General features: G+C 38.0%; 1 protein-coding gene across 3 annotated transcripts in view; it reads left to right on the top strand.

Annotated features, from left to right (window-relative positions):
* MAGI2 (membrane associated guanylate kinase, WW and PDZ domain containing 2) overlaps nucleotides 1-14353 on the top strand; it is a 1418975-nt gene that overhangs the window by 1210806 nt on the left and 193816 nt on the right. The window lies entirely within an intron of this gene.

Genomic DNA, 14353 nt, shown 5'->3' on the forward strand with positions numbered 1-14353 from the left:
ACTCCCATATTCTTGCCTGGAGAATCCCATGGACAGAGGAGCCAGGTGGGCTATAGCCCATAGCGTTGCCAAGAGTCAAACACAACTGAAGTGATTTAGCACGCATGCACAGATTCAGATACATCATTGGAGGTGAGAACTAAGAAATAATGCGCTTCCCCGATGACAGATGATGAGATGACTGGATGGCATCACCAACTCAATGGACATGAGTTTGAACAAGTCCGGGAGCTGGTGATGGACAGGGAAGCCTGACCTACTGTAGTCCATGGGGTCACCAAGAGTCAGACACAACCGATAGACTGAACTGAACTGAACCAATGGCTCAGTGATAAGGAATCCACCTGCAATGCAGGAGACACTGGTTCAACCCCTGCGTCGGGAAGATCCCCTGAAGAAGGAATTGGCAACCCCCTCCAGTATTCTTGCCTGAAAAATCCTGTGGACAGAGGAGCCTGGCGGGTTACAGTCCATAGAGTCGCAAAGAGTTGGACATGACTGAGCACACAAAAACTAAAAACTCAAAAAAAGTAGGAAGTAATAACCACAGGACTTGAAAGCAAGTTGAATTGCAGTAGTACAAGTTGAGATATATTTAATACTGTGCTTATTCTTTGAATCAACAGTTCAAATCATGACCCAGGGTAAATGGTGATATTTTCCTTGTCAAGACATTATGACAAAGTGCTTAAAAAATTTCCCTACTTGATTTAATGACTATGTATTTTTCTCCAAGGCACTTTTTTTAGTTTTATTGAGGTATAGTTGACAAATGAAATTGTACATCATGGTGATTCGACATACATATACATTGTGAAAAGGTTTCTCCCATCTGGTTAATTAACACATCCATAGTTGTTAATACTGTATTGTGTAATGAAATTTGCTAAGAGAATTCAAATATTCTCACTCCCACCCCCAAAAATTATACTTTTCTCAACACTGACACTATGACCAAGCACTAATGCTGTTGAACACTACCTGCCTTTGATCCCTTTTTCCAGTTAATATTATGACTTTTACATTTTTTTATATATCAGTGAGAAAAAAAATTAGCATATTTACTTGAAACCTGTAGCAGAATAACAAGGCTAATGCCTGTAACTGCTGTGCCTTTGAAGTTTATCCCAGTCTTATTCTTAACATTAATTGGAGAATTCTTTCATTAACCAAAGTCAGGCCACATGCTGTGAATTTTGAAAGGTCAAATCGCTGAAAGAATTGTATTTCATTAAGGAAATCTCAGCACTGATATGAATAAAAATAATCTCCACTTTAAAGCAGGGTGGCAAATACATGCCCCACATGTATCACATGCCACTCTTCTGTCCTCCCATTTCCATGTTTAGGATGCTAATTGATAAAGGTATGATTCTCTGCTGAGGCTTTTGAGAATCCTCCTCAACACAGCTCTCCAGGCAGTCAGTTGATCAGAGCTGGCATCAGAGTTGGAGCTTATTTGTCATCCTTGTTTTAAGACTATGTAAATCCTCTGTTCCCCCAAAAACAATTACTTTAAGGACATATTTATTTAGTTTTTCCTCCCACCACAGATAAGCTTTGCCAGTTTTCATCTCCATGGGCTTTTGGTCCTTGTCTTCTTAGCTCACCTGAGCTCACAGGCAGCGATGGATGTTTCCAGTCAGCTGACTGTCCTGCCTCAAGCACCAGTGTCTCTTATTCTCCACCCCAGAACTTTCTGTGGCACTACAAGTGTTTCCTCAGCCTTACACAGGGAGAACCCTCAAATGCAGGAAAGTTAGCACCCTGAAAGAGCAATACTCAGTGAGGAGCAACCATTTACCCAGCGGGAAAGGAGAGTCAGAGCACAAATGCCTCGGCCGCGCCACTCCACAGGAGAAGCTTCTGATGTGTGTTCCCCAGGGCTTCTCAGAAGAGCCACGGGGGGAGTCCCAAATTGGTCCCCAATTCACTTTGCACATTATTTTTGCTTCCTGGGGTAACCCAAATCCTCACATCAGGGCCTGCTTTTGGGAAAACCCAAACTAAAATGGGCATCTTCTGTCTTCATATTATATAAAACATTGATTCACAGACTGTAGTCAGTGAAGTACCTCCTAATGATCTTGGACTGAGATATGGACTCTGACCCTCCGCTCCACAGCAGACCCAGTCAAACCATGTGTCCTTTATGCAGAGTCCCACAGGACAACCTGAGGGGTGAGAATGGGTGGAGGGGGAGAGAAAGAAACTAACTCAACTGCACCATCAATTCCCACCACAAGCAAACAGAATTTTTATCTGTTTTGTGATTGACTGAAAAATACATTCCAAGGACAGTCCTATTTGTACTTTATCTCTGCCCACCTTGCCTAAGTGATGCTAATTAGGGATGCCAGAACTTTAAATGAAGATGGAGCCTTAGCTCCTAAAGTTAGAGCAGGAGATAAGCATCAGTTCTGTCTATATTTCAGATATTAGTTTATAAATAATAATATATAAATACATAATACATAATGTTATATTTGAATATATAACACATAGACAAATAGAGATAAAATTGTTCTTTTTAAGAAGTTCTATTTAAGATCACATCAGGGCAATGAATTGTCTATATGCTTTCTCTGAATTGCTCAGTAAAGTGCCAAGAATGCATAGAAAAGAAAATATCAGAGATACACAGATTCTAGCTCTTATAAGACTGCTGAGATACTGCTCAGTTGTGCTTAAACTTCTTCCCTGCTGAACAATCACTCTCATTTCCATACAACTCTCTTTCAACAAATTCTGAAGTCTCAAATACCAGAGCACAGCATAACAGGAAGCAGAGAGGCAAGGGAGATGAAAAATTGCCTCCTGGGGCGGTGGTACAATTACATTAAGCACCAAAGATGGTAGAACTACAAGAATCCTTTGGGGTAGTATATAGAGACCATCTCACAGTTTTACAGCACAAATGTTTCTTGCCAAACCAAGCAAACAAAATTATGAAGTTGTGTCAAAGAGAACGCTCCCTACAGTCCAGAAAAGCTAAGCGACACCGTTGCCAGTGGAAGTCTGGCTACAAGCTGTGCACATGTGTTCACTGTTGTTTGAACTCCAAAATGGGCATTATTTCACACAATTGAGTGAGCAGCAATAAGGCCATGAGCCTGAATCTGGATAAATCTTCCCTTAAAAAAAAAAAGAAAAGTAACACCCAGCATGGAACATACAACAAAAAGCTAAGCATGTAAGAAAGGGATAATTATAAGTAGCCTTCAAGATCAACCTTCATGACACTGAAATAGATTTACTGTAGACAACAGAAGAAATTGAGAAAACATGCTTGGAATCCTCAGATGCTAGAAGGTATGACATTTAAAAAAAAAAAAAAACAGAAATGGATAGAGCAGGTTGAAATGCAAAAATCAAGCAAAGTGATGCTTAATGAAGTAAGAGGGTCATAATAAACAAACCTGGAGGATTGAAATTATCTCAGAAGATTATGTTCACTAGAATCAGTAAAATGTAGAACTGATTGTTGTTGTTTAGTTGCCCAGTTGTGTCTGACTCTTTTGGGATCCCATGGACTGTAGTCTATCAGGTTCCTCTGTCCATGGAATTTCCCCAGGAAAGGATACTGGAGTGGGTTGCCATTTCCTTCCTAGGCTATCTTCCTGACCGAAGGATCAAACCTGCATCTCCTGCATTAGCAAGTGGATTTTTTTACCACTAACCCACCAGGGAATCCTGTAGAACTGATATTATAAGCAGTTAATGGTGTAGAGACCAAATTGAGCAGTTTCCCAGTTACAGAACAGTGGATCTTCAGCTTTCTTCCATCTTAACAGCAATCACATGTACAATACTCTTCTACCAGTAATACTGATCCTTATCTCAAGATCCTTAACTTTAATCACATCTGCAAAATCCCCTTAGCCATGTAAAGTAACACATGTACCAATTATAAAGACTAGACTGTAGGAGGCCATTATTGTACCTACAAAATCAAACATAATGCTGTTTCTGAAAAAATTGCATACATATACTGACAACCAAAATTCAAAACCCCAAGATGGTTTTATTAATCCTTTTATACCATGGTTATATGGTATAAAAGGAATTGTAGGAGGAGGAATCAAGATGGCAGAAGAGAAGTACATGGAACTAACCTTCCACAAATACATCAAAAATACATCCACATGTGGGACAATTCTCACAGAATATCTTACTGAACACCGAGAAAAGGAATTGTGCTTAGTCGTGTCCAACTCTTTGTGACCCTACAGACTGTATCCTGCCAGGCTTCTCTGCCCATGGAATTTTCTAGGCAAGAATACTGAAGTGGGATGCCATTTCCTACTCCAGGGGATCTTCCTGATCCAGGGATTAAACCCACATCTCTTGTGTCTCCTGCATTGGCAGGTGGATTCTTTACCACTAGCACCACTGGGGAAGCCCGAACAAAAGGAATAGGTGAGCGTTAAAAACAGGTTAGTTGATTAAGTCTGAATAATTATTATATAAATAGTTATAGGAAAATGTAAATCTAGAAACAATTTTAAACATTTTAAAAATCATGATATTGAATATAATCATTGTAAACCGGGGATACAGTTTACATAGAGCACAAAGACTGTAGAGTGAGGTAAAAGTGGGCCACCTTACTTCTCCAACCAGGATAGGAGGAACTTAATGGAGAATCATAGTAGGATGAAAATAACTATTTACTTTGTTTAGCAAAGCAAAATAAGCCATACTCCATATTTTTGGGCTTCCTTTGCAGCTCAGCTGGTGAAGAATCCCTGCAATGCAGGAGACCTGGGTTTGATCCCTGGGTTGGGAAGATCCCCTGGAGAAGGGAAAGGCTACCCACTCCAGTATTCTGGCCTGGAGAATTCCATGGACTGTATAATCCACAGGGTCGAAAAGAGTCAGACACCACTGAGCGACTTTCACTTTCATACTTTCATATAGCAACAGGAAACTTGTAAGACCTTAAGAGTCAATTTAAAAGGCCTTAAAAAGGAATGTTAAAAGAGCAAAAAAGTTAAAACAACTAAGAGGATAAAATAATAGATCCATTGTGACAATAAATTGTTGAACACCTTTCTGAAAAGTGGGCCTCTGTTTTGCAGAAGAAGAATTCAGAATACATCAAAGCCATTAAGTGGAACAATGCACCATTTTAAATTGATAAAATGTAAAGTGCACGTTTATTTACTTCCCACTGCAGTAGTCCCTGGAGAAGGCAATGGCACCCCACTCCAGTACTCTTGCCTGGAAAATCCCATGGATGGAGGAGCCTGGCAGGCTGCAGTCCATGGGGTCGCTGAGAGTCGGACACGACTGAGCGACTTCACTTTCATTTTTCACTTTCATGCATTGGAGAAGGAAATGGCAACCCACTCCAGTGTTCTTGCCTGGAGAATCCCAGGGACGGGGGAGCCTGGGGGGCTGCTGTCTTTGGGGTCACACAGAGTCAGACACAACTGAAGTGACTTAGCAGCAGCAGCAGTAGTCCCTATTATTATCATCTTTGTTACAGATAAGGAATCAGAACCTTGATCAGGGGACTCACTTACGGCCACCCGGGCATAAGCCATAAAGGAAACCCAGAGTCTCACTCAGAGCCTGGAGCTTGATCCTGGGGGACACGCCCTGCCAAGTATGTGTGTGACCACACAGCTAGTGACAGGTGGAGCTGGGACTAGAGCCCAGGTCAGCGTTATCCCCTCTTCCGTGTACACCACCTCTCCACTGTGCTGTGCCAGAAGTTGTTTTTCTGTTCCTATCTTTGTCTCATCCCCATGAACCAAACATTTTGACACAGGTTACTTGTATTCTCTGCTCCAGTGCCCCTGGATGCTCAGAGCCCCTACAAACCCCCACCGCCTTTTACTCTCAGCCACCGTAAGTGAATTCTCCTACTCAGTCCCGTCCCTGCCCCATGAAGTAGATCCTGGAGGTTTTCCCCAAAGATCTGCTCTGGCCTCTTGATAAGGGCTTGGATGCTGGCGCCCTCTCAATTAACGTTAATTTCTCCCCTCGGCACTCTGGATCCTGCCTCTTATCTCCTCATGAAATAATTCCACCGGTTATCTCCTTTTCTCCTCAATCTTCAGACTCTGTCTCTGTTCAGGTACCATCTCATCTACATGCATGCTTCTCCAAAAGGAAGTCTTCCCTTTATCGACAGCTTTATTCCTCCCATAGCCACTATGACACTTCTCGGTTCCACTTCCTCACTTGCCATCATTCAGACCCACTGAAATCTGATTTCTGCCTCTGTTCGAGCAATCAACTGCCACCACTGTGGCCACCTGTGACCCTCCTGTTTCACAAACTTAAGGCCTTATTTTATGAGTGTTTCTGTTTACTATTTCTTGAAACCTTTTTCTTACTTGACTTTCAGTTACATCTCAGATACTTTCATTCATTCTACATACCTTGAAGTGGTCTCTTTTCATGCCACACAATTTTGGTGTCTTGTTTTAAGTTTAACCTAACATATTATATCTCTAATCCTGATAATCCCTATTAAACTCCAGACAAGAAAGCCAACTACTGCCTGACTTTACCTGAACCCAAATTCACTAAGGTTGAGACTTCAAAATGTAGTTTGACTACATTTGAATCCAAACTCCAAAAGTCACCTCAAACTCATTTTGCCCATAACCTAACTTTCTAGACTCCACTCAAAGAAACCTTTTTCCTATATTTTTTATCTCAGCTAATGAAACCATCCAGTTTCCCAAGTTAGAAGTCATCATGGATTTCATCTTCTCCTTTATACTCCTCCACGCCAAGCATATCATCCTGAGTATCTTGTAACTCTCTTTCTTGCTACCCTCCTCACTCTTCACTACTACTATTAATTCATTAAAATGTGTCTATTGAAGTATATGCTATGTGTCAGGCATTGTGCTAAGTACTGGGAATATATTGTGAACAAAATAGATATGATCTCCCCTAGTGGAATCTATACTCTAGATGGAGAGATGAGCATTAAACTAACAATCTCACAAATACAATTACATAAATATGATTTCATAAACATATTTCTAAATAGTGATAAATTCCATATGAAGAAAAATAGAGAATGCAATGAAAAATTATTATGAATGACTTAGATTTAAGATGAAAGGTCAGGGACATCTTCCCTGGGGAAGTAGTGTTTAAGCTGACACATAAAGAAGGAGCCAGAGATGATTTGGTGGAGGGTTAAAAAGGATAGGTAAATGAAGGAGATTATGCAGAGGCTCTGTGATTAGAGAAGCCTGGCTTATATTCAATGAATTTCAGTGAGTGAAAGGAAATAACCCATGAGGAAATAACTCTGGGGAAAGTGTGTGTGTGCTAAGTTGTTCAGTCATGTCTGATTCTTTGTGACCCTATGAATGGTAGCCCACCAGTCTGCTCTGTCGAAGGGGTTCTCCAGGCAAGAATACTGCAGTGGGTTGCCATTCGCTTCTCCAGGGGAGTGGGTAGGGACAAACTTATATAAGTCCTTGGAGGTTTTGTGTTTTATCATAAATGTGTGGGAATCCATTTAAGGATTTTAAGCATGATCAGATTCTGTGACATTAGCAAATTTACTGTAGCTTCAGTTGAGGTAAAAATGATGGTGAACGTGGATTATAATGGTGACTGTAGAGATGGAGAGAAGTGGGTTTGAAATAGATTTTGGCGATAGAATAGACAGAAGTTGGTGATAAGGAAGTGAGGGGAAAGAGATTAAGAATGACTTCAGGTTCCTGCCTTTAAAATTTGGAAAGGCAGGTGAAATTTTCCCAAATATTGAACACATAAGACAAGAAGAAGAAGGGAAGGCTGAAGCTTCCATTTTGCTGTGTTGGGTCCGTGGTGCTTGTGACACACCCACAACTTAATAAATATTTATTTAATGTTGGTGTAATTTAATGACTAAGGTGTTTAATCTCTCTTAAATTACTTAAAGATGTTTCTAGATGGGTTTCTCAATAGAAGAGAATTTAATGCTACATATCCATTATTATAAAGAAAATTGTTCTCAGAATTGGACTTTTCTGTTTGCAAGACTGATATCCTTCCACATTTCCGTTGCCAACTGTTTACAGCTCACCATAAGCACATGGAGTGGTTTCTCTCTTCTTTGCCCTTGGTCTTGTTCAGAGTGTAAGCCCTTTGTAGTTGCTAATATTTTCAGCAAGCCTTACCTCAGTCTGAGTTTTAGCCTCGCTGACACAATTCTTCCTCTTCCAGTGTGTTGCTTTATTCCTGTTCAAGGCTATTTACCTGGCCTGCTTTATTTTGAACATATCCTTTATGTAATTGAGTTTATCAGAAGACATGTGCAGGCTTACCCTTTTTCAATACTCACTGGGATTACTTGAAATGGTCAGATTGCTCTCTCCATAAAGAACAAAGCCCTGGGGGGAAATGGCCTTCTGAAAAACAGCTTTAAAGTGTTTATAAGTAAAACACTTTTATTTAAAAGATGCAGAAAGGATCATTTTTAAAGCATTGCAGAGAACACCTCAGCTCTCCACACAAAAATGGATTCTGTAGGCCAAAGATGGCAACTAATTTGAAATTTTCTTTGCAAATTGAATAATTTGCTTGACTGAAACATGGTGATGTTGAGGTTAGGGTACCACCAGCAGTATCTTAATGGAAAGGTTGTTTCTTAGCCTAGGTCAGTTTCATTAAGAAAAACTGCCCTTTTACTGTTATGAAACAGCTTAAACAAATTTTCTAAGGTAACTGCAGGGTTTAACTCATTTAATGAATTTTAATAAGAAATACATGATCAGTCAAAAACCTGGAAAAAAAAATGAATAACACTGAACTAGTTTTAATGGAAATTAGCTCATTACCCTGCTGGCGTACATTTACTAAAAGCTGAATTTTTTATGGAAAATTTGCCAGGCTGTAGGAAAATGGGAGGAACTTTAAATTAAAGATTAACTGTATTAGTGGTATTTTTCTCCCTTAAGTTAGCCTTAACTGGAGGCCTTTTAAAACCTTGGGTCTTTCTCCCCTTTGGGAAACTTAAAAAAAAAAAAAAAAAAAAAAGATCATTTCCTCTACAGAAAGAATTTCTCACTGTCCCTGAAATATTTTCAGGAAGTAGTAGGGACATGAATCTCCATTATTAGTCACAATCCTTTATAAGAAATGATCTTTTAAGAGGGGCGGGGGCGGGGGGTGGGGGGTCTGTGCAAGTGGCCAGGTGAGTTTTCTGACCTCCAGCAGGGTACCAAAGGGACTGTGAAAAAAATTTATCGTTCTCACTTTCTCTTTTTCTTTTTTCTCACATTCATGTGATATGTGTGTACTTTTATTCTCCCTTTCTTTTTCCTCCTCTTTTTATTGCTTTACTTTTTTATTTTTTAAATTGTGATAAAATATATTATATGTGGCATAACATTTGCCATATTAACCATATTTAAAGTGTATAGTTGTTGTTTAGTCACTCAGTCGTATCCAACTCTTTGCGACCCCATGGACTGCAGCGCACTAGGCTCCTTTGTCCTCCACTATGTCCCAGAGTTTGCTCAAATTCATGTCCATTGTGTTGGTGATGCCATCCAACCATCTCATCCTCTGTTGCCCCCTTCTCCTTCTGCCCTCAGTCTTTCCCAGCATCAAGGTCATTTTCAGTGAGTCAGCTCTTTGTATCAGGTGGCCAAAGTATTGGAACTTCAGTTTCAGCATCAGTCCTTCCAATAAATATTCAGGGTTGATCTCCTTTAGGATTGACTGGTTTGATCTCCTTGCAGTCCAAGGGACTCTCAGGAGTAGTGTTAGGTATATTTAATTGTTGTATCTTATTTTTCAAGCAAACCAGAACAAAGCTTTTAGTAACTCAGAGCATGGACATCTTTGCTGCAACAGACCTTTAGTTCAAAATGGTTCCTAGTCCTTTTCTGTCGCTTAAAGAAAAAGAGAAATAGAAAGTGTTTCTCCTGCATCTCTGTCATTTGTAGTAATGTGGATTTTTCTATAAAATTCATGAAATTAATGATAGCTTTCAAAGCCAGAGTCCTATGTTGTAGCAAGTACTTCAGTTAAAGAAAAAATCATCTCACATTCTGCAAATGGTAGTTCAGTATATCAAACAGACTATAGAGGCATATTGAAAGATTTAGTCCTGTTTAGGAAATTACTAGAAATCCCAAAAAGTTGCGTTGGCCTAATTCCAAAGTGAAGATATCATGATGGCATTCTCTGATTAAGTTGCTCTTCATTGTATTTTGAACCCTTATTTGAAGTGGGGAGTTTTAAGAAAGTTCATCATCTTGTGCCCTGTGAAAATAATTATTATATAATGATTAAAAAAAAAAAAAAAAAAAACTCTTACCAAACAATTCACAAATGCATGCTAGAAAGTGACTCTCCCTTCAGAGCTGTAGTAAATATACTGATATTCTTTCATTGGGGGTATCTTGTGTCAGAAGTAGTTTCTGAAAAAAGCCACTTTTGGAACTTTCTTATGATAAGGCACTATTGCTAACCAGTCATCACATTATTTGAAAATGTTCCTTTGCGGCACTGACATTGGCCACACAGAGTTTGTGTCACCTGAGGTGAGACATTAGGTAGAAATTGCTCCTTATGAACAACCAACCAACGCAATCCAATGATGTGCATAGAATGTTTTCTGGTTTCTCCTAAAGCAAGGTTCCTAACAAGAAAACATTGGAGAGGGTGCAAAAATGGGAAATACTAAATATTTTCTGTATTTTTACTTAATTGAGTGGGTATTACCTACAATAGACATTGTTATTGTGTTTTTATTTTTAACTGGTTACCCAGGTCTTATATAAAATGTTCCCTATATAGGGTGTTCAAATTTAGAAAATGAAAATGTAGACTTCCCAATTAAATTGAGTTTCAGATAAACAAGTAATTTTTAATATAAGTATGTCCTATATGTCTCATGCAGTCAGTATACAGGACATACTAAAAAGTTATTCATTGCTTATCTGAAATTCATATTTAACTGGGCAACCATAGTCCTATAATTTATTAAAATTGTATTTAGTTGATATGTAAATTTGATTTAACTTTCAGTATGAAACTCGTTTTGTCTTTTCTCCTCTTCCATTTTTAAGCATCAGAATTTCTTGTTTAAGCTATTTGTACTGTGTTTCTGTTTCTCTGCCCATCTAATTGTGCTTTTACATGAGGAATTAAAAATATATTTTAACTTTATTTCTTGTTCTAAAGAAGACAGATTTTAGAGATCTAACTCAGTTTTGTTCTTCATATTAAATGTATTGAAATTTCTTTATTGGCTGCATCTAAATTTTCCCATTTATTCTCTTACCTTTTTCCTTTTTAAAATGTCTCTTCTCATGTTTCAGTTAACTTATAACTGTTTCTTGAGGTCTTTCATTTTTATTGTCTTTAGAGTTAGAATTAAATAATGTTTGGATTCATACACAGACACATCAACACACTTCAATAAATGATCAGTATGGAAAACAGGTCAAGCTATTATAATAAATAAATAAATTTTAATTCCATAAGAGAATTATAATATTCCACATTCCATAGAAGTAGGGGAAATAAAGGCCAGAAATAAACTAAAATATAAAGCAAGTTTTATTAGTATTTTAAAGAAAAAGCTCTTTTTTATGAATTTGCCTTTGTAAAAAGGACTATCAGCTCTGAAAGGCTTAAGAAAAAGCTATCAATATTCCTCATCCTGTATCCCTGTGAGTGTAGGTGGTGAGACACCCAAAAGTAATTGTCTCAACAAACCAAGCCTGTCTTCCTTCTGTGATCTATTTTGGCCAGAATGATTTCAGAAAAAGAAAAATTCCAGAAATAAGGATTTAAAAGTTCTTATTTTGTTTGGGGTATTTTATGTTAATTGCAATAGACTAGATTTCTTAGAGGTGTAATCGCTATGAAAATTTATTGTACATTTATAATCATTTGACCCACTAATATAGCATTTGACCTACATTATTTGACCCATGCTATTCACACATTGGAGAAGGAAATGGCAACCCACTCTAGTGTTCTTGCCTGGAGAATCCCAGGGATGGGGGAGCCTGGTGGGCTGCCGTCTATGGGGTCGCACAGAGTCGGACACGACTGAAGCGACTTAGCAGCAGCAGCATTATAGCATTTATGGAGCTCTTCCAATGAAGTCAAGCAGAAAACTGGAGATTAATCATGTAGAAAACATGATTTTATCAATTAATTGGGCCAAATTGGGTATACCCAAAATAGATGTTCTCTTTTCTTTCATTATTCTTTTGAATTTTTACTTACACAATTATCAAAACAGCAAACTGCCAACCAATTAAGTCTTTAAAGAAGAATTACATACCTTTTTATATAATTTATTTTTAATTGTAGGATAATTGCTTTACAATGTTGTATTGCAAAATAGATGTTTTCTGTTCATCTTCATTTAAGTGTTTATAGCATGATTGCTAATTTGCCAAAGGAACTCTAAGACTCACATAAGTTATTTATTTTTAAGGAAATCTATTCTGATACTATTTCTGCTACCTAAAATTACTTACTCTGAAGCAAGCAGCTTCTTTCTGACAATGACTCAGAAAGTGAAGCTATTGCTTCAGAGATCGAAGCCTCTTCCTCACAACTCAACATTAGACATATTTCAGAAACTGCCATAATGGGCACAGTGGAGAAGTCCTGGGTCATGCCAATAGTCTGAGGCCAGACTGAATAAAACAACCTCAAAAGAAGAGGAAGCCAACATACCAGTGATGACAGGTGGTCAAATTAAATGGCCCTCTCTCCTTGTCTGATCTTAACCAATGTCCCTATTATGCCATTTCAGTTCTGGCACTGTAACTACCGAGACGTCCCATGATTATACGTTTTCCACAGGAGAGATAATCATCTTTTAAGATAAGGCCCCATGTAGAGATGAGAGCTCCATAAAAGGAAACCATTTTCAATACATCTGTAAATCTAAGAAACTCCCAGTACCTAGCAAATGTAAAGCAGCAAATACTCAAAATCCATTCTGGCACTGCAGGAAGAAGAAAGAGGAGGAACACAGAGAAAGCAGAGGAAATCACTGAATGTTTTAACATTGGAGAATGTATAAATGATATCTTTTCTGAAAAGAACCGTTGCTGGCAATTCCATGAAACAGCAAATAAATTTTATCCTTCAATGAAACTAATAGTTAATTGGCCAATAGGTCACAATGCTTTTCACTTTTATAATTATTGGTCAGATTGTTTTCATTGGCATTTTACAGAGTGAGTCACAGAGATAAATATATTTCTTTATCTGTAGTTTTACTCTCAGCTATTATCAAAAAGGATGTGATTAAATCCTTGCAATTAAATTATAATCAAGCCACACATTGAATAGAACTTTTTTAATAGTTGGAAAGAGAAATAAGAACATACATACAGAGTATACGAGAAAGTAAACCAATTCCACCCATCTCTTTAGGTAAGATAGTTGTTATACTTCAGCTAACTCTGTTCCAAGGAAAATTGAGGAATATAATGGCTTACATGCTTTCACTCTTTTCATAAAATGCAGCATCAGCTATTTACAATGTTTGTGTTGAGGTGCAGTTATTATTTAAATTAGTATCTATACTGTGCCTGAGTTGGATTGCTTCAGCATCTAGATAAGTGTGTTTCTCGTTTTCTGTGGATATTTCCTATAAATGGAAATAGTTGAAAACCATGGCCCATTCTATGCCAGTCCAAGTTTTAAAGGTAATAAATATTACATGGCATATTTTCAACATTCCATTCTTTATTAGGCATTTTATCAGACACCACATAATATTAACATGAGTGAAATCATTGAAAGAGGGGAGAGATGCTATGAGAAGAAAGTAATTTTGTTCTGTATGCTAGATTGTGTTTTGGCTTGCTGGGATCAGTATATGATAAAATAATAACAATAAAGGAAAAAGGAATTAATCTGTCCTTTACTTTTAATTATCTTGAAGGTCATTCAGATCAAACAAAGTCAGTCCAACTGTCACATCATTTGTGATCATTGAAAGAGCTCAATGAGTTGAAAAAAATCCTGTCTTTGATGATACATGATTCACTCAATTAACAAACATTTTTAGCCACTTCTTCATGAAAAACATTGTGCTGTCCCTAGAGCAGAGGGATAATAAAATAGATACCTGCTAAAAAAAAAAAAAAAAATAGATATCTGCTGTAGAGAAAAAGTCAGTGGGAGAAACGGCCATGTGCAATTATAGTAGACTCTGATTCATGATATAAGTATATACATTATTTATAAATTTAGGATTAATGAAAGCTTGTTGATTGATTTCTAACCACATAAATCAGCTCAGAGGTTAAAGCGTCTGCCTGCAATGCAGGAGACCTGGGTTCGATCCCTGGGTTGGGAAGATCCCCTGGAGAAGGAAATGGCAACCCACTCCAGTATTCTT

Source organism: Dama dama, chromosome 18, assembly GCF_033118175.1.
Source record: "Dama dama isolate Ldn47 chromosome 18, ASM3311817v1, whole genome shotgun sequence".
Classification (NCBI taxonomy): Eukaryota; Metazoa; Chordata; class Mammalia; order Artiodactyla; family Cervidae; genus Dama; species Dama dama.